The following is a 20,088-nucleotide window of genomic DNA, read 5'->3' as shown; positions in this document are numbered from 1 at the left end:
ATTTGCACAATTATTTCCTTTCCCCCCTTAGAAACAGCTAGTTCTTCAGAGGATTTTGGTAGAAGCAGGGAGGCTGCCTTAGTCTTGACAAACATCGGTGGATGGGTCATTTTGGGCAAACCTGAAAGGGAACTTTCTGTTGCCCGATGATCTGCTTGTACTGAACCAGGCATTCAAGGATATCTAAGACTATTAACTCAGCCAGACATCTGTCAAAAGTGGTCATAAGCAGAAGAAAGCTTGAAAAGTTCAAACACTCACAGTACTTGCCTAAAAGGCAGAAGTTTTGCTTTCTACAGGAAGCCAAAAATGTCTGGAATTCAAGAAATGTGCCAGACTAAAAAATGTAACACGTTACCTAACTAAACAGCTTTTTATGCAGGCCTTTCCTCCTAAAAATAGTAAGTCCACTACAAAAGCATAATAAAATAAATTAACTTCTTTTACAATTTCATAGAAAATGGCAGCTCAGTTGATGTAAAGAAGTTTATGGTTGAGATATACTCCCAAAAGCATCTAAGCTAGGGGATTTTTCCTGTAGTTCTCTCGAAGCAGCCAGAGACTTCACTCTTGTCATTGCCCATAGTCACAAAATGGCACTGGCACTGTTTGACCATTTATGTCTTGCTATTTTCACACTCTGCCTTCCCACAGGTAAAGCATCTACGCTCTGGCATTTTCCCTCTTGGAAAACAGGCAAAGTCCTCCCACTCCCAGGGTGAAATGGTCCCATGGGAGACTTAACTCCTCACTGGCAACAAAAATCCCACAGTGTGGCAGCAGCACAAGAAATACTGCAGGGAGTCTTTGTCCCAAAGTGTTTCATCTGAAAGAAGAATTCATGTGAGTAAAATTTAATTTCTGTGCTCCTTTGTCCCTTTCCTCTGACACCACCACTGCAGGCAAGTGGCAGTCCTGGGTTTGATTATGGAGATTTATTTATCGTACTCGTGGACAAGTCCTCATATGGGAACGATTTGTGATTCATGAATGACCTGATCTGGACTTAATTGATTTAGAGCTGGGTCCAAGAATATCTGTACAACTATCCAAATGCTTGTGTAAGTTGCTTTCACACGCTGTTACATACCACTTCTCACCTTCTGTTACAGATTTTGCATACAAAACCACCTCCCAAAATCACTGAAGACAATGCAAAATCAGTTAGATTTAAACTATAATACCTGATAGGCAGGTCATGGTTTGTAGCTGTCTAGTAATAAAAGCTTCTCAGTCATCTAAAGCCTTGATTTTATATAAAAAAACTTTGGTACACTGAAATTTCTGGCTGTGTTGCTTTCCACAATTGTATCTTTTTCATCTAATGACATAAATTTAAAATTTGTGACTTTTTTTTATAATCCAACTTTTATTATTCTTGAAGTTTTAAGTGGAAATTTGAAAAACTGGGCAGGGATGTTAAATACCCAAATTACCTTTATCATCAGTACTTTTATTCTATAGAACAGCACAAAAGTAATGACTGCTTTCATTTTTCTCTTAAGGGCAATTATCCTCAGTTACAGTTGTATGGTCTGTCCAGCCCTTAACGCTTCACTCAGTAGTTTTTGTAGCACACCTCACCCTCAGAATACTCAGTGCTAGTCATGACTTTTATTGGAAACAATGGCACTCCTCCAGTACTTAAATACCATTTCTAGCAAAGACACACAGAGGAAAGCAGAAATGGCTGTTTACTTTTGAATTGCTGCCAAAAGTCAACCTATTTATCTCCCCTGGGAACTGCAGAGATTCTACTCTACAGCCTGGGAGAACAGGATTATCTCACTCTTACATCCCAGAGTTTATCCACAGCTCTCAAAGCAATGCACAGAAATCATTGTCATCACTTCTGTTTCACCAACAACTAACAGAGGCTGTGAAACAGGAAAATCCTTCCCCAGTTCATCAACTGGAAACAAACCCCTTTCTCCACAAAACTGTTCTGTCTCTGAGGCAATTGCAGCATTCTGGGGATCAGATTTATCTTTATAATTATTATTATTATATTTTTTTGTGAGGGGGGGGATGTTTATTATGTAACATCTTGCAGAATTCAAGTTCAGCTTGCAATACTTGTGTATGTATCCAGCCTCTCTTGAATGCAGTTAGGAAAGACCCACAAATGCTGTCAAAGGCATGGGAAAAACGCTGCTCTCGAGAAGTTCATATTCAGAAGGATAAACAAGAGCCTGTCATTACTCATCTGCAGAAGCAGTAGTCAAAGGGAAGTAGCTGTCCTGAGGAGCTTTGTTAGCTTCCAGAGCAGAATTTTATGTCTGCAAATGTCCCTTAGGCATAGAGCTAGTGGGTTCTGTACTGACAGCACTTCCAAAGGGATGGGGTTACATGGGAGCTCAGCAGAAAGAACAAACCTGAGCAAAGCAGGAATTTATCCTGGGTCATTGCCATCAGTACTTCTATTCATGTTTTTTAGGCAGTTTTACCTTATTGGTGATTTCCATGAAATAATCTTTCCCACTCCAGAAAACATCAGCCTGTATCTACCGTAAGTAGTTCCCTAAATCTTAAATAATGTAATTTCTAAGGCCAGACACAGAACCTTGTAGTGTTTTCACTGAACACAGTAAGATTTAGACATCACTAATTAACTAATTTCCTGAGCAACCTCAACTGGAAGGGAGGACCTGCTTTTATAAGCACTCTTGATAAAACAAATATATCTCTGACATTCAGTAGGAGTGAGATGACCTTTCTGGAAGAATATGTCTGAAATTAAGCAGCTGAAATTGCTGGCATCCCTTACACATTTAAGTACCAAAATTTATGTTCAGGTTCAGTCCAGACTTGGGAATTACCAGGCAAAATAGAAATGCAATTATAATTAGGATAAAGGGGGAAAATAAACCCCAAAACTCCATAACCTGGCAAGTACTACAAATGATGCATTTCCCAAAAAAATGTATTACCAAAGCCCAAACCTTCAGTTTACTCCTCTTTTTCTACCTAGGAAGATAAAAGAATACAAATTCAGTTTTTATTTAGTATTGTTATCTACAAGTTTGGGGTTTTTTTAGGAATGTGAAAGGAAGCCAGCATTTCTATTCCAGCTTTATGTTAAAAAAAACCCCAGCTAAACAAAGAAGTGTTGGCTTAGTTACTAACATGGAAATGGGAAAGGGGAAAAGGGCGCATCATCCCATTTGCAATCATGTTACAAGAGCATCCAGGCTGTTCCCAACACACACACACACATATTCTGAGAAAATCTTTGGTGTTTAGTATCCAATAAACAAGAGAGTGGAACAGGAAAGACACACAGAGGGATGGGCCCAACCAGGAGTCCAGAGCATGAATTACCGGAAACAAAACTACTACAGCCGAAAGCAAATTCCTATTTGGATTCTGCAACTTGGTAGTGACATTCCCTCCTCCTTCAGCCACCCAACCTTCCCTGTGCCCTCTGGAAGCTGCAGAGACTTCAGCTGCTGTGTCAGTCGTGTGGGGGACAGACTGCAAGCAAAGTTTAACAGAGAACACACATTCATCACGCTCCAACTCTGTCATTCCTGTTCCCACCTACTCATCCTCTTCCCGTCTGCTTTGGGGGAGGAATAAGGAATTATCTACCTTCGATAGCACACGAATATAAATAACCCTTTAGTTGCATTTTCCAGCCATTATTCTGCCAATTACAGAATTCCTGCCTGAATTCCTGGAAGCATCACCCCTGGGAGAACCAATTCTATGGGCAGCATCAACCCCCAAAGTCACAGATCACAGCAAGAGCAAGTCCACAACAGTTTTTCTCTAGTGCAGCAAAGCAGCTCTTCCACTCACAAGTGTAATGCTCCCAGGCCTCACACTGCCAGTATTCTGAGGGTTTGGGTTCATTTCAAAATAGAAAAAAAACCCTCAGGAAACAGCCACTTCATCTGCTCTTCTGAACCACTCTCTTTTTGGCCTTTCTTTGACGGTGAAGATGAGAGCAATGAGAAAAATGGGAAAAAGGAAGAGAAAAAAAGTGTTCATGATATGCTTTTAAATTACTACAAACTGTTTCAAGTAAGGAAAAAGTATTTTTTTAATACTAAGACCAGGAGAAATCCTGCTTTCCTCCCTAAGGTGCAGCAGTGGAGCAGACTTAGTCCAGATGCAAACATTTGTTCCTGTAGTAGAAAAAAGCAGAGACAGACAACATCCAGCACTGGTTTGTGCTCATGGGCATACCAGTAAAGACATCTGGAATAGAACAGTTCAGAAATTATGATTTTCAGTCACTGTGTAGACTTTTTAGTGAGTCCTATTATTATATACAAGAAGATGCCATATGTCCTGCTTTGAACCCAAGCTTATTAAAATCCAAGAACGACCTACAGATTGAACATACACCTTTGATTTACTGCCTTTACAAAAAAGTAATTAAGATTCATATTGGGAATTGCTAGCTTTTAGTATTTACAACTGTTTTTCAGTTATTTCCTTATTTCTGCAGGATTCTCAATATGCCTTGCCACATATTTATCTACATGTGCATTCCATATGTGCTTCTTTCCCTTCTCCAGTGTGATTAGTGAAGTATTTTTTCTGTCTTTCTAATACAGAGCTATAGGATTACACAGTGCTGGGCTTTAATTAAGATGTAAGGACTGGTGTAACGGATAGAACCATTACAAGGAAACATTTATCAGAAACCAGGATTAAGATTTTGATATTTTTTTATACCAAAGCTGGGATGTGAAGATTTGATGTTGATCCACCCCAGCCTTTGTACATGGCACGGATCTATGACACCATTCCTGATTTCCCATACAGAGTTCCCAATCCCTGGCAGAGTTAAGCAATTAGTGCTGCAGAGCATGATCTCGGTCTGTTCCTGTATGGTGCCCATGGAGAAAGTGATCCACACACTTTTAGTGATGTGGTTGTGCTCTTGGGACAAAGCAAGTCAAGGACAAATGCCAGGAGTGTCTGGGGTTACACCCCCATTTTCCATGTGTCCAACACCCAAGCCTATCCAGGAGGATTCCTTTGGCTGATGCTATTTTCTCTTTCCATATTATTATTTTTCATGCCACAGTTACTGTCCCCACACCTGTGCTTAAACAGCCATTTCTGGGACTACATGGTGAACCAGACAGGTAAAATGAAAAAAGTCTAAAGATGCTGTATCATGTTAGAATTACAAAATGATTAAAAATTTAGAGGAAACCTTCAAAAATAATTTGATCCAATTTCACAGCTAGAAAAGCTAGAGAAAATTTCAGGTTGTGAACAGGTTGCTCAGGACTTTGCCCTGTTACATTTTGAAAATTTCCACAGCTCCTCTCAAGCTCTAGGTCCTGTGACTGACCATCCTCACTTGGAAGAATTTTCCCTGCTGTAACCTGTCACTGGTCATTGATGAGCCTCCAAGAGCCACTGCATGGCCAGGCATGAGGCCCCTGTAGCCTCTGCCCCAGGCTGGACAAACCCGGTGCTCTCAGGCTCTGCCTCAGGTCTGTTCAGCACCTCAGGGCTCCGAGCAGTACCTGACACCCAGTATGAGTTCCTCTGAGATACAAGCAGTATCTTTCTTCAGTTTGGCTCCCTCTCAAGCCCCAAAACATGATCTCACAAGTGAATACAGGCTACAACCACTTCCTTGGCCCCCTGGCAGCTTTCTCTGTGCAGAGAGCATTTGGGTCCATTGACAGAAAGGAAGGAGCAGCCAAATTCACAAGTGTAGGGATGCCTAGAATACAAGTTTCCACTGAGGCTTAATTCAAAACTTAGTGAAAAATAACAGAATCCTTCCTGGCTTTACCCAGTGTTCTCCAAGATCCTCACTAGGGCCAAATCCTTCATGCCTGGGGCTTATCTGCACGAACGCCTTTAACTCAGAACAAGGTGCATCAAAGCAAAAAAGTACTTTATAAGCGCTTTGATCAAAATGTGTCAAAATGAACCATCAGTCTTCTCTTAACCACAAATCCTATTTCCCCAAAAGGGGGTGGATTTTTCTCTAGGGATATGAAAGCCCTGTAGGAGGGATAGAACGGATTTCTGCAGTTCTTTGTGTTGCTGCCATCTCATAAGGTGGGAAATAACTGGGCACGTTGGCATAACTACAGTGCAGAGGCTGGGATTGTGCCTGGCCACAAACTGAACCTGGGACACACACCACCACCCTGGCACTAGAACAGCAGCAAGAGCATTGATAGGTTTGGGGAACAGTAGCGTTGCTTGAAAGATGTGTGAAGTAATCCCTCCTTTTCTGTTGTACTGTGTCTAAAAAGAATGTAAAGCAAAGCATGAAAGAGCCCAGAAGAACAATAAAGATGGTGAAACATCTTGCAAATGTCCTTGTGAGAGCACAAAATATGAAGCTTTCCTGCCATTTTCCAGTCCTTAAGCAGAATTTTTTGACTTATTGTGCAATGCTTCCATGCTAGTCTCCTCCTTCAATCAAATAAAAATTAGACTAACCTTTAATTAGTTGAAATTTAATTAATACTACTTGCTGCTCTTTGCTGTGCTTGCATGAATATGTGGATACCTAGTTTAAAAAAGGATTGTCTACACAATTATTTCAAACACTTCTGCAGGCAGAGAAAAGCTGGTTTAATGTAAAGAACAGACAATGGAGGAGGACACACAAGGCAACAGTTGTCAGCTGTGTTTAAAATCCAAATAAGAAAGGCAGTAACTGTTTTCTCTCTTGGCTACTTGAATAGCCTTAAACTATAACAAATGTTACTCATGTCAAATATTGTTTCAAGCTTTTCTTCTGATGAACTTGATGTCCATAAGAAAGTAAGCAAGGAAGATGAATCTTAGGAGGATGAAGACAACAGAATCCCAATGATGCCGTAAGAAATACTCTTTCTGGTACAGCTTCCATCTGCATTCTGCTCCTTCTGGGTCTAAAACCCAAATGTGGCCACCATATGTCAGAATGCTTCTCACACCCATGAGTTTACAAATAGCTTTTGATTCACAGGGTTTCTGAAATGGATTAGGGAATCTGAAGATATCTATGTTGTTATGCCTCCCTCTTGCACAACAAGCAAGAACAGTAAAAGCCGTTCCCTTCATAAATGGAGAAGGAACAAAGATTTCAGAGTCTGGCTAATCACAATAGGCTTGTTAATCACAGAGCAGCCTAAATTAGGAGCATTTTCAACACCAGAACCTTAGAGACATCTTAACAGTCATCCAGAAGAAGTCAGATGGTTTAGGAATAAGCCATTCAGTGGTAAGTCTACCTGTTGTAGAAGATTTGATGGCAAACTGAAGAACTAATTAGAAGTGCTGTGATTAAAAGGGTCTTTGTTTACACTCCAGGCTCATGTCAGCTGCAGGTGACTCTCATGTGACAGTGGGGGACCAAACACAGAGGCTCAGAGTCCTGATGGGACACCTGAAATAACGGGGCAGTGTTTGCTGTGCTTCTTAAGGATGTGTCTGCAGAACATGTTGCAGAATGAGTTTGTTTAAACAAAAATCCTTTCCCTCCCCTCAATACCAAGATGTGTCTAAATTTCAAATATTTCTCTGAGCTTCATGGAAAGCTGCTGTTCTCAGCAAAACCCAGCACTGTACAGGCAAACCCCATAAGCCCATTACTTCCTTGGCAAACAACTCAAAGACAAGACAGGACTTATTTCTTTGTGTCAAGTCAGAGTGTTTCACCTTTCATCTTGAAGAGAGATGGAAAAACTGATAAATGCAATCTGCTGAAAGATATATTTGTGAATTTATTCTTCTCTAAAGCCACTGGGAGGGTGGCTTTAGAGGTTGGAGGTTAATTTCAGAAGCATCATCATTTAACTTTTCAGGAAAAAAGATCATCAAGTGATGAGCACTTAACAGGTTCTTTAAAGTAAAACCCCTGGTAACAGTTCTGGTATTTTGTTCTTGCACCATGCAGTCTTTTTTTTAAATTAGGAGAAATCATTGAATATATTAAACTCACTTCAGCATTCATATAAATTTTCAAAAGCATAATAAAGGACACTTACAAACAGCTCTGCAACACGTCTTGCAAAGCAAAGAACCATTTTAAAATAAATGCAAGCTTTTAGAAATGGGTAAGAGAAGAATGAGTGTTCATAACAAGCTTCAAAGTAAACAGAAATTATTTATGAGACTGTAATTTATTGAGAGAATTTCAGAATCAATCAATGGGTCACATTGTCTAATTCCTAAATTTTGGAAGACATTAATTGAAAAATTGTGCTAGAGAGAGGTAAACCTTACACAACTTCAAATAAATTAGCAATGCAGAGTCTATTGATTTTTTGCTAGTACATTGTCTTTCCCTTTAAAAATTGTTCTAAATTTAAAAATTGTTCTAAACATACAAATGTATTAGCATCTTGAATAATGAAGTAGCTTCCTGATGTCTGCATAAAATACATTAAATTGGAGGGCATAGGAAGACCTTAGAACCACATCTCTCCCCTCAGGAAGTTTCCAAGAATGATACAGGAACACACATTGTATTTAGCTTAAATAAACAGGTAAAGAAAGGCTTCCTTCTTCAGGAAACAAAGAAATTCGAGCTATTTGAAGTATGGTGATAACAACAAAAGAGAAATTGGGTCTTTTTGATTATGTCAGCTCCAGTCAGGAGAGTTGAAGTTTAACTTTGTTTAAAACACCTCTCCTAGCCCAGAACTGCAAATTTACACAGGGATAAACCTGACACCAGAAAGGTGGACCTGGAGACTCATCAGGTTGATGGCGCTTTTAAATATTGCTTTCTCTGAAGTGTTTAATTTTCAATTGTTTTAAAAACCAGTATGTGGACTCTGATGCTGCAGGTGTTGACCTGACCTGTGGCAGGTGATGGCAGTGAGCAGAGGTTTAGGGCCTGAGGGCTCGGATGGGAATGAGCAGGCTGGGAATGCTGCACCACAGAAAAGGATGGCTGGAGGCCTAAATGGGGCACCCCAAAGAAGTCTGGGAGCAGGGTCAGTGAGGCAATTTGTTTAGGAATTGTCACACTGCTGACCAGTGTTTGTCAGGGGGTGGAGTGGAATCACCACTGGTTTGGCAATTCAAATTCCCTCAAGCAAACAACAAACATTTGGATGTGCTCTTCCAGCAGGGCCTGCCCTGCACAGCCTGTCTGTAGGGGCCACGAAAAGCAGTTTTATGGAAAATAAAATAAATCTTTCCACACTTCTATTGGCATTATATCAATTGCAAGCCATCATTCTCAGGGGAATTTCTCAACAGGAGAATCCCTTTGCTCTCATCAGACTTTTTTTTCCAGGCCTTGGTTGCCACAGAACTCCAAAAGGCTGATGAGGTTACAAGGTACAGATGCACTTCCCACCCTTATATCTAGGACAAACAACTCTTACCATAAAATGGATTTAAATATATATAAAATGGTAAATGCAGCTGCCAACACTTAGTTAATAGTTTTAACTTTGGAAACAAACCAAAACCATCTGTGTTTGTAACAATACCTGCCCCTCCTAAAACCAGAAGACAAAGCCTAACTCAGAACTGAGAAGGGCATTCATTAAAAAAGCAATAAGCAAGAACACTTATGGAAGATTATCTGTAATGTAGTGTAATAATGGAAAAGTACCAATTTATATAACAATTTTACATGCCTCTTGAAATTTCTTTTTGTTATTTTTCCAATGCCTGACAAGGTCTTGCTCTTTCATACTTACAGTCTGATTTCAGATTATTTTACTGAGAATCACTAACAAACACAGGCACTGGGAAGAGTGCTCATGTGTGGACAAATGCAAAATGAAATATGTTTTCCAACACTTAGTTCTGAAATATTTGACTGGCTTTGACTAAATTTGTAGAAGCAGACACTCAGAAAATTCCCTCCAGAAGATCATAACCCCAAGCCCTCTCTGAGCAGTCTGTTCAGTGCTCATCACCCACACAGGACAGAAATTCTTCCTCATGTTCAGGTGGAGCATGAGGAAGAATTGATCACTTTCTGCCCATTGCCTCTTGTCTTATTACTTGGCACCATGGAGAAAAAATTTAGTTTACTTTGTCAGGATGTTTTTCATTAGTGCATCCCTAGAGGCACTAAATGACTAATTTTACAGACTTCATTGAGAATCCTTGAGTTATTCAGTGAAAGGAAGGCTCTCAGAGACTACTCCAAGCGTTTTACTCTGCCGAGTCAAAGTTCCTTCTATTTCACTGGGCTTCAGATCAGAATCTCAAAACTAAATTCTCTTCAAGAAAACCATGTTTACTGAGTTTGCTAAGCAATCTTCATCCAGATCCAAAAATATTTCCCTCTCGGGATATCCATCTATATTAGCAGATCTCAGTCAATGTTTTTAATTTAATTCCAGAAATTTTATGCATGTTTTTTTTCTCTTCTGCACTAAGACATCTATTTAATCCAAATGTAACTCAAGCAAGTATCTATCGTTACAGATAGGCTGATCCATATGATGGGGTTTTCAAAAGTAGCTAATAAAGTTTGGGAGCACACATTCCTTGTGCTGTTAAGCAGCTGGAAACTTTGAAAAGTCCCTCCCCTGAAGCCAATGTTCCTACAACATTAACATCATAAATAAGGCAGTGCCTGATTCCCCAGCACTGCTTGTGAGGTAGCCTTAAAACCTACTGTGCCACAAAAGCAGCTGCAGTTATATTTTTTTTCTTCTAGTATTTACTGTATCTGTTCACTCAATAAACACAGTTTATGTCAAGAAGCATGGACATACACTGTCCAACATAACTACTGCTGGATAGAGTCAAATCAGCATTCAAAGGTAGTTTAAAATGTCATTTAGTCATCATCTTAAAAAAGCTGCAAACTGAAAAACTTTTTAAAAACATTGCAAAGAATTTCAGAAAGCTAAAATGTGAACAAAATTAAAATGTGGATTTGGGAAGAACATGCTCTTGGTGCTGGAAATGGCAAGCTCCTTTGCCTAATAAGAAAAACAAAAACCCCAAAGTAAATACAACCCTCAGAAGAAAACGTTACAAAATTTTGGCAAGTACAGCCAACAGTACCAGTGACAGCCTGAATGGACCCTACCAAGGCATGTCAGTACTGAATCCAGCACCTCTGAACCTTCTGTGAGGGACAGGAAGCTCTGATTCAAGACTCAGACTAATCTGTTCTATAATGTCTAAATATATTTATTCAATACCATGTCTGAACCATTCATGATGTGTTACAGAAACACTCATTCAGAGCTTCAATTAAAACCCAGTCCCATCAGTAACACAAGTCCATAATGTGCAATGTGCACGTGGTTTTTGCATTTTTGCCAAAGGAAGAAGAGCAAATGGATGAGCTGAAATTTCACAGTGGGATTAACTGAAAAATTGACAACAATGAAATAAACATTTCAAACTTGCTGCCACTGGTCAAAGTAGCTCCCAAATCCATAGTAGTCTTATAATAGTTTATTATTCCAATTCACAGAACAAATATCTACAAAGAATTCTCCCACACACAGAATTTATGCCTTATGGGGAAGGTTTTTCTCATGACCGGTCCAATTCAAACCAAATGACAAAGCAGGAAATTAGGGTCAGAAAATTGTAATAGAACAATAAAAGAGAATGCTCTCCTGTAAACTCCATCCCAATTAAGTTATTTTTACAGACGGGACCTAAACAAACACTCAATGAGTTTATCAGTGAATTTACTGGGAGATCAAAACCAAAAAGTCCTTTTATGAGGCTGCCACATTTAAACAGAACTTCCATCCTTACAGAGACCCCGAGTCACATTGCTTTTGGAACCTGCTCTGTAACTGCTTTCAGAATCCTAATTTTGCCAAAGGTTTGGAAGCTGCTTCTCTGAGAGCGCTGCTGTTCTCCACTGCTACAAGAAAATAATTTGCTTAGCCAACTGCAGAATTTTTAGTTTCTTAATTCTGATACTTTTGGCTGTGTCTGCAGCTGCCTCCTTCTCTGTGACTACTGAAGATAACGTTACCCACTGCAGCCTAGCAGCAGTGCAGGGAAGGAGGCTCTGGCTGACTGCACAGTGGGGCCTTTTGTTCACAAGTTATTTATTTTGTGGAGAAACCAGGGCTCTGTCCCATAACCTTTGAATAGTGGGATATTGGGGAGGCTTACGTTAGAGTACAGATAATCTCTTCCACTTTAGACAAACAAAAAAGAGTATAATAACAGAAAGAAACATTAGACAGGAATATTAAAAGCTTGGAATACATTACAGTCACTTTCAAAGACTACACACAACCTCAAGGCAAAATTTGTTATGTAATGAAATCCAGTGACTTATTTGCATTTAAACAGAATAGGTTTGGTTTATGGTGTGGGAATATTTATGGATATGAATGGATGGACTTGATGCAGGCTAATGGCATGTGGATTCAAGGGGAAACAACTGGCCAGAGAAATCTGATTAGAACTGTGAAAATTCAGAATCAGTGCTAGAGAATTCAACTAGTTTTTCAACCTCTCTGAGAAGCGTTGGACAGACTCTCCTCACCTTAACCAAAAATGATGTCTGTACAACATTAATCAGAATTTACTACAGCATCGGGACCATGTTCCAATTGGACAATCCACAGAATTATTTTCTTTTGAAAATATAAAATATTCTTCTCACCTAAAAATCCTTCAGTAGATTTTAGTGGTAGAGAGGAAAAGGAAATTAGTTGGTGTTTATTGTGTTTAGCTTAAATAAATTTTTAAGAAATCTGTACTTCAACCTTTTGTGAGGATAGCAATTATAAATATTAAATTAAAAGGAAAAAGGCAGTTATCATTCCAACCAAGTCCTAACAGTTTCTTCTACATTCTTGGGTCTCATATCTGGCTTTTATGGGAAACACCTCTCTTTTTTTTCTGTGGTGGGGCAAGTCTGGAAAAGGAATTTCTTGCAAGTTTGTCTTTAATTCAGCTTTCTTCTGGCCAAGCCTGTTAATTGTATTATCTTTTCTCATAATTTCTCACCCTTATATTTCCTCATCTTTTTCTTTAAAAAGTACTAAGAAAAATTCTTCATGACTAATGAAATATTCACAGTATATTAGCCTGAATTTTCTTCCTTCCCCCCCCCCCCCAATTCTGCTCAGATCATGATTTCTGACATCTGAATAAAATATTTTCTTTGAAGGTAAATGCTATAAATTATGGCAGTGTTGGGAATATTCCTGCTGTTTTACCTTTGGCAATCCCTACCTGTAAGAAATCTGCCTAGAGAGGATCGAGTTTGCAGCACAGAAACAGTAGCTGGGGGCAGGGGCTTGTGCAAGTTGCCCTACAAAGCTTGTTGCTCTGGGAAATGTGTTTCCAGAGCATTCTAAAATTTATTTTTAAATCCTCTTCCCTTAATTTTAATAACAAACCCTCTCGGTTTACTTTCTTCGGGCCCAACTCTTTCCTGGAATATCATTTTTCTTGCTCTGATGGATTTCTACAGCGAATGGATGTGGCCACGTCACAAAGTCTGGATGAGCAGCCTCGGTAAATAAAAGCTGCAAGTTGTGAATGATTTCACACCCTCCTCTCATGCATTGTGTCTTTCTGGGCAGACACCCCATGTCTGCAACCCAGGCCAAAGGTACCATGTGTGTACAGTACTTTTAGCACACAAAATTAATTATTCATTAAAGGAGTTCCCACCTTCCTGAATACCTGGCTGCCAGGTGTCCAGGAAAGAAGCCAGTTGTTTTTTTCCCATATTCTTATGATGTTATATGGAGTTTCTGCAATAAGTACGGGCCCTCTAGGCATCCTTACTGGATGCATGCCTTCCTAATTCTGTCCTTTTGTAAAATCCAGGAATTCCCAGGCTGGATCCTTACTCTGGCTGATGGGTCACAACACCCCTTTGAAATGTAGGCTGGGGGCCAGGCCCTGTTTGCTTATTGAATTTTGTAACTTTTTCAGTTCTTCAGAGTCAGCTCGTCCCTTCAGGCAGTTCAAACACATTAAACTCTGCCTGTCACCCAGCAATTACCTCCAGAGCAGTGAAACAGCTCCAGCTGCTCCATGGCCGTGGGAAGAACTCTGAAGAAAGTCATCAGTGTCTTCTGAAAATGACCTCCTGCTGGCCAAGAAGAGGCACTGAGGCAAAAAGTCAAGTGTGATTGAAAATAGAAATTGAATTGAGAATTCGATTGAGAATGAGAATTGAAAATATTCCAGCAGCTGATTGTTCTCCTTACATAAATTTGTACTCTTGTTTCCAGCCGAAATGTCCCCAGAAGTCATTTGTGTACCCATTACCCCGTATGACTCCGGGTACAATGGGAGTCTCCCATCTTCTTTTCAGCCACCCTTTAAATACTGGGCCATGCTAAGGTCGCCCATCATCAGCCTTTCCTCGTGCAGGAGGCTCCCCAGCCCTTGGATCATGGTGGCCACAGCCACCACATGACTAAGGAACTGCCCACACTCAATTAAATCAATGGCTGAGTTTAGACCAGGATTTACAGCTCAACTCAGCACAACTTTTTAAAGCGTGAGTTGAGCTTTCATAGAGGTGACTTTGCCATCGAAGGTGACCTGACCTCAGGACTTCAGCGATCAGAACACTCGGGGCACGTCCGCAGGCCGTGAAAGATTCCCTCCAGGGCAAGGTGGCAATCTGTCAGTACTGGAATGGCAAAAACTTCTTAAAAATCTACTTATTAAGGACAGAAGGGGTTTAATCCGTCCTGGGATCCCAAACCATTCCCGCGCCATTCCTCTGTGGGCTAGCGCGACCCCACAGCGCCACCTGGCGGCGCAGGGCCACCCCCTGAGGGAGCCGCACCGCGCCCGGAGCCCGCGGGGACAGCCCCGGAGCCAGCCCCGGAGCCAGCCCACAGCCCGCGGGGACAGCGGCCCTTCCATGGGCTGGCTGCCCTGAATAAACCATACCCGGCTTTAACTTCACATGCGAGCGTGCAGTTCCCACAGAAGCCTCCCGGAGCTGAGTGCTCGGGTCAGGGTCTGCTTCTGGGCAAAAATTCTACTGGTAGGAACCAGGAGATCAAGGATTGTTCCCTTTCCATTGCGCAGCAACATGTGGAAGGGCACTTGTTGTATCTGTTACAAAATCTCCACGAAGAAGACAAAAATTCTAAGAAGCAAAACGTTTGAGCTCCGTTTCCTCCCCTAGAATCACTGCACAGAAACGAGACATTCTGCAGCGCAGCCACAAAGCCTGCTCAGAATGGCTCTGGTCACCAAAACTACTCTTGCACCTACATTTTTACCAGATTTCCACTGGAACCTCCTCAGTGTGCCCATACAGTTATTTCACTCAGCCTGTTCCCACATATAACACACATGACACAGTAACTTTGATTCAGACTGAGATGCATGATTCTATACTTCACTGTCAATGCCTTTGATGCAATTAATTCAGCTCACTAGCAACCCATTTTGTCAAATGGGTTGACTAAAACATCTCCATCAACATTCTATTTTCAGTGGGAAAAATGCTACAGAGCCAACCTGCATTGGTTATAAATATCTGACTCGATATTTAGTTTGGTGTGTGAAAAATTACAAAAATTGGAAGACTTAAAGACAGCTTCCATTCCACAAATCAGCATTTCCACTAGGAGATCTTTAAAGAAAAACTTTATCATGATTAAGCCCAATGTAATAAAGGTGTCAGTGTCATCCATCTGTGGAATAAATTTATCATGGACCAGGAAGAGATAGAAGTCATATCTTAAATATAAGGGATGCACTTTTTCCCTTGCATGCAGCATTTTAAAATTTAAAAACGTTTTTTATTAAGTTTGTTGCATTTTAGAATTTGGAATTCTAGAAATTTGATATAATGCACTCATGTGAAAAACACCCTAAATTCTCTATATCATCTGCAATAAAGTATTTTGGGATACTGTATAGTTTAGGATCTTTTTAAAATAAACTACTCCAAATGCCACAGATTAATAGCATAAACAATAGGCACTACTTGGTCTGCAGGACAAGAACAGACCAAACCTCTCATAATTCTTTCATAGCAAAGACTAAAACCAAAATCAAACAATAAACCCCCCAAAATTTCCAACAAAATCTCCAACACAGAACTGTTCAAACATCACTGACCACACCCCAAGGGAACAAAACCACAAAAAAATCCTAGGAGTTTTTGGTCCTCTAATTTAAGCTTCAACTAGAAACAAGCATTTTATACTATACTGGATGAACAAAGCACTGAGTAAAGTGACTATAAAAATCATTATTTAATGTCATGACCATGAAATCATGATTTAATTTTATGAAAATGTTTAAATGAATTTTGGACCCTGTTTTTTGAAACATCTTGAGAAAAATACTTTACACAACTAAGTATGAAAAGTCAGAGTTTGAAAAATATGGAAAAAATCAGAACATTTTCTAATAACTGGCACAAAACAAAAAGAATTGTGTAAAATTTGCGATAATAGTAGGATGGGAAGAGGGCAATGCACTTCTTGTGCCTCAGAAAATAAACTTTATCTAAATTCTCTGTGAAATTTCACACAGAATGTGAAGAGACAATTCTGGAAAAAGGAAAGCTATGCTTTAAAATTCACATTTTTTTTCTCTATGTTGGTTTTGTTTCTGTTGATTAAATTATTTCAGAGTTTATTCACTGCTTTTGAGTGAGTAGCAAGAGTAAAATTCATTATAAATATTATATATTTCATACTTACTGAATGTAACTGTTTTTGTGCTTTATTCCTAGACTTGAATATTAGCTGCCTGGTTTTGCTATCAATCTTGTATTTTTGTGTGTATGATAACTCCATTGAACAAAGATTCTTTCAGGTTTACTGCAGACACAACGGGCTACAATTTTAGATCCTTATTTTTCATCCAAAAGAGCTTTATCACACAGTCCCATCTATATTTGAAAATCTGAAATATATCAGCCACCTTCCTAATGCCATATGAACACTTCTTACCAGATTGTGTGTTGCTTTTGAGAATAGTATGTAAGAACTTTTAATTTCTTCAGGACTGGCTCCAGTGCAGAAGCAAAGAAGATTTTTATTTTTGTTCTTGAGTCTTTTGCTTCAACGGTCACAAAACAATCAGATAGTAAACGATAATTACCAGATGAGAAAAAATAAACAACAAATAATTTCATTATGACTGGATTCATACCATTGACTTCAGAGAGATTACTCATGAACACAAGTAAATGTAAATAAGATTACAAAGCCAGATTAGAAACACGCAGTCTTCTGACTGCGCTGTAATCATGGCATAGTAAAATTCTAATACAAAATCACAAAATTATCATATAGTCCAACACAAAATTCATACCATTGCATATCAGCAGCTCTGTGCAGTGCAAGGCCACTTTCTCTTTCCTTTCCTGAGAAGAAAATCTACTTCGTCACATTTCATTACTGCAGCCAGGGCAAATGGACAGAGCAAAGGGAGATTTCTGAGCCTCCTGAAACTAAGCTGATGTGGGAAACAGAAAATCATAACTGGACAAAAATATAATGTATATACATTTATATTTTGGAATTCCAGGCCCCTTTTCTGAAATCTCAGCTCTCCCTCAACCCCTCACTTTCATTTCCAAACTTTAAAAAGCAGCAGAACAACTTGCTTGATGCTCAAGGCTTTTTAGCTCTCTAAGTAATTTTCACTATAAAATTTTCTTCAGACTGTACAAAGGAGGAAGAAAAGATCAGAACCCCACCCTATAACAAATCACTCCCTCAGCCATTACCTTGATTACCAAGGTCTAGATTAATTTGGGAACATAGTGGATCAAGAAGAACTTTTGAGTATTCTCAGTTAAGCCTGAGAGCAACTAAATGCCAATAACAACAGCTCATGATAGACCTTTGGCTTAGACTGGCTTTTCCTCTGTCTGTGTTACAGACTGTAATTGCTGACTTTTTCACAGTAAGGCCACCACTGATCCTTATTTTTCAGCATTCCTGGAACTGTGTATTAACACACTGAAGACATCTACAAGCCTGAGTGTTACAGACAAGAACGTTTGCTAATGAATTTCCATTTATTCGTGATTTTTAAGCCCAAAAGGTACGTCTAACCAAGCACTTTACAGTCTTTTCTCTCCTTCTCTGAATACAACTCTCCATTCTTTGTATGTGGAGTTAAAAACCATCTCTATGAACATTTTTAATAGGAAACCCAATAGTCTTGCATGACTGTGAGGTCTTTCGTAATTCTTTACCATTTTACCGTTGTAACATGCAGGAATTCTGTAGAATATATTTGTTTTTAAATGCCAACATAGTATGTAAGATGCACAGGGAGTTGTTACCAATTAATGTGTATGATTTCAAGTATTTAACCTCCTTAAAACTAAGCCAAAATTTAATACCATCCCCTTCTTTTTGCACAGATTGGTACTTTGCTAAATGTAGTGGATGGCTTATGTGCTGAGTGGTGCAGAAATTATGTAATATAACATTATTGGCACCTGTATATAGTAATTTACAGATGAAATAACTATTCATTATATCTCATTGTCGCCTTTGATTCTAAAGAATTAACCCATGAAAATGGCATAAAATAACCATGTAGTTTGCCAAAATTACAGAAGAATTTCTTACTAAATTCTCAACAATTCTTATAAAAGAATTTCACACTGGCTAAGGAGTAAATGAACTCATTTTTCCTTTTGGGCAGTGAGCCCACAGCAGTCAAGTCCCCCAAATAACTCAGTGCACTCATTTCAGTTATTCACATCTTTATTGCCTCAGAATGGAGGGCTTAACACTAAAGATGACAAATATATCAAAGATCATGAGGGCTTTGAACAAATGTGTACCAGGGTGCTTAATTGCATGCAAGCAGCCCCTTCTCTTCCTGGCTTTGCTTTGTCCAGTTATGAAATGCATTTTGTTCCACAAAGTCTGGAATTCTCATCACTGCCGGGCTCACCCCAAGGATAAACATGTATAAAACAAATATAAATAAACTCAGTCCAAAACCAGCAAAGGATTTTTGCTGAGGATTGAACTTCTTACCAGACAGAGAACTGCATTTTGGGAATAAATGGAAAATTAGAGGGGTTTTGTTTTGTAGGGGTTTGTATTTGGTTCTTCTTTTTTTTTAAAGAAAGAAACACATGGACAAAGGGTTTCAGCCACTTTTCAGCTCCTATGAATATTCTGCTGGCTTGTACTTAAAATCAATATTTTTTCATGGCATTTTCACAGTTCTTATATTAGGATCCTAACTGCTTCAGAGGCATTGGTTTATGTTAATTTCTAAATAGACACAGAGTGGATGCAATTAACACTTAGCAATTTTATCTAGTTAGCATCAACTACATTAAAATACTGCTCACGACTGTATACTTTGTAATAATTATTCTCCTGCTGGAGAACATTGGGAAGGTTATTTCACAGTTATTCCAGCCAAAATGGGGATACTGATATGACAATATGACAAAACACTTTGAGACCTACATAGGATATAACTTCTAATTGGCAGGTGCTTTTATTTTTTAATTAAGGATGGATTGAAGTTGCATTAGCTGTACATCAGACCAAAAAACTATTTATCACCTAAAAGATAAATTATTCTTGAAGCTCTCGGCTCTTGTGTGTATTCTTTGAAGTGATCCACTTGCTATTTAAATGTCAAATGACTTTTAAAATACTTAATGCACGGAGTCTGGACTCCATCTCTTAATAATAAGATTAGAATTTCAGTTGTTAAAGCTAATAGGATATTAATATTTGCTTTTATTTTACTGTTATTTCTGGTGCTTTATTATTCTTCATACAGCACATAAAATGAAGAAAACTAAACACACTAAACTTTATGTCCTTTGCACTAAAACCCCACATCCATTAGAAAAAGCCTCTTTGCCTGTGTTTGAGAAAAGCCATAACTCTTAAAGATGATTTTGATTAATTAGAGACTTGAAAGTAAAACAACAGTCTCAGTGCTTGCATGTTTTTTTGGCACGGACCATAACATCAGAGCTGAAATCCACAGGCTGAGCAGGGAAGGAACAAAGTCATTGGGCACATGACAAACTCTGGTTTTGCTGCTCTGACCACCAGTGGCACCCCACGCTTGATGAATATTTAGCCACAATTAGGGGGAATATCTTTTTCCAGCAGCCTTTTCCAAAAAGCTGACCTGCACCCCTCAATGCTGATTTCAGTGAGCAAGAGTGCTGAGAATGGACTGGGAGGGGATTTCAGAACTGCAGGAACA

This window comes from Parus major, chromosome 20 (genome assembly GCF_001522545.3).
Source record: "Parus major isolate Abel chromosome 20, Parus_major1.1, whole genome shotgun sequence".
Classification (NCBI taxonomy): domain Eukaryota; kingdom Metazoa; phylum Chordata; class Aves; order Passeriformes; family Paridae; genus Parus; species Parus major.
Note: the sequence above shows the minus strand (reverse complement) of the source record.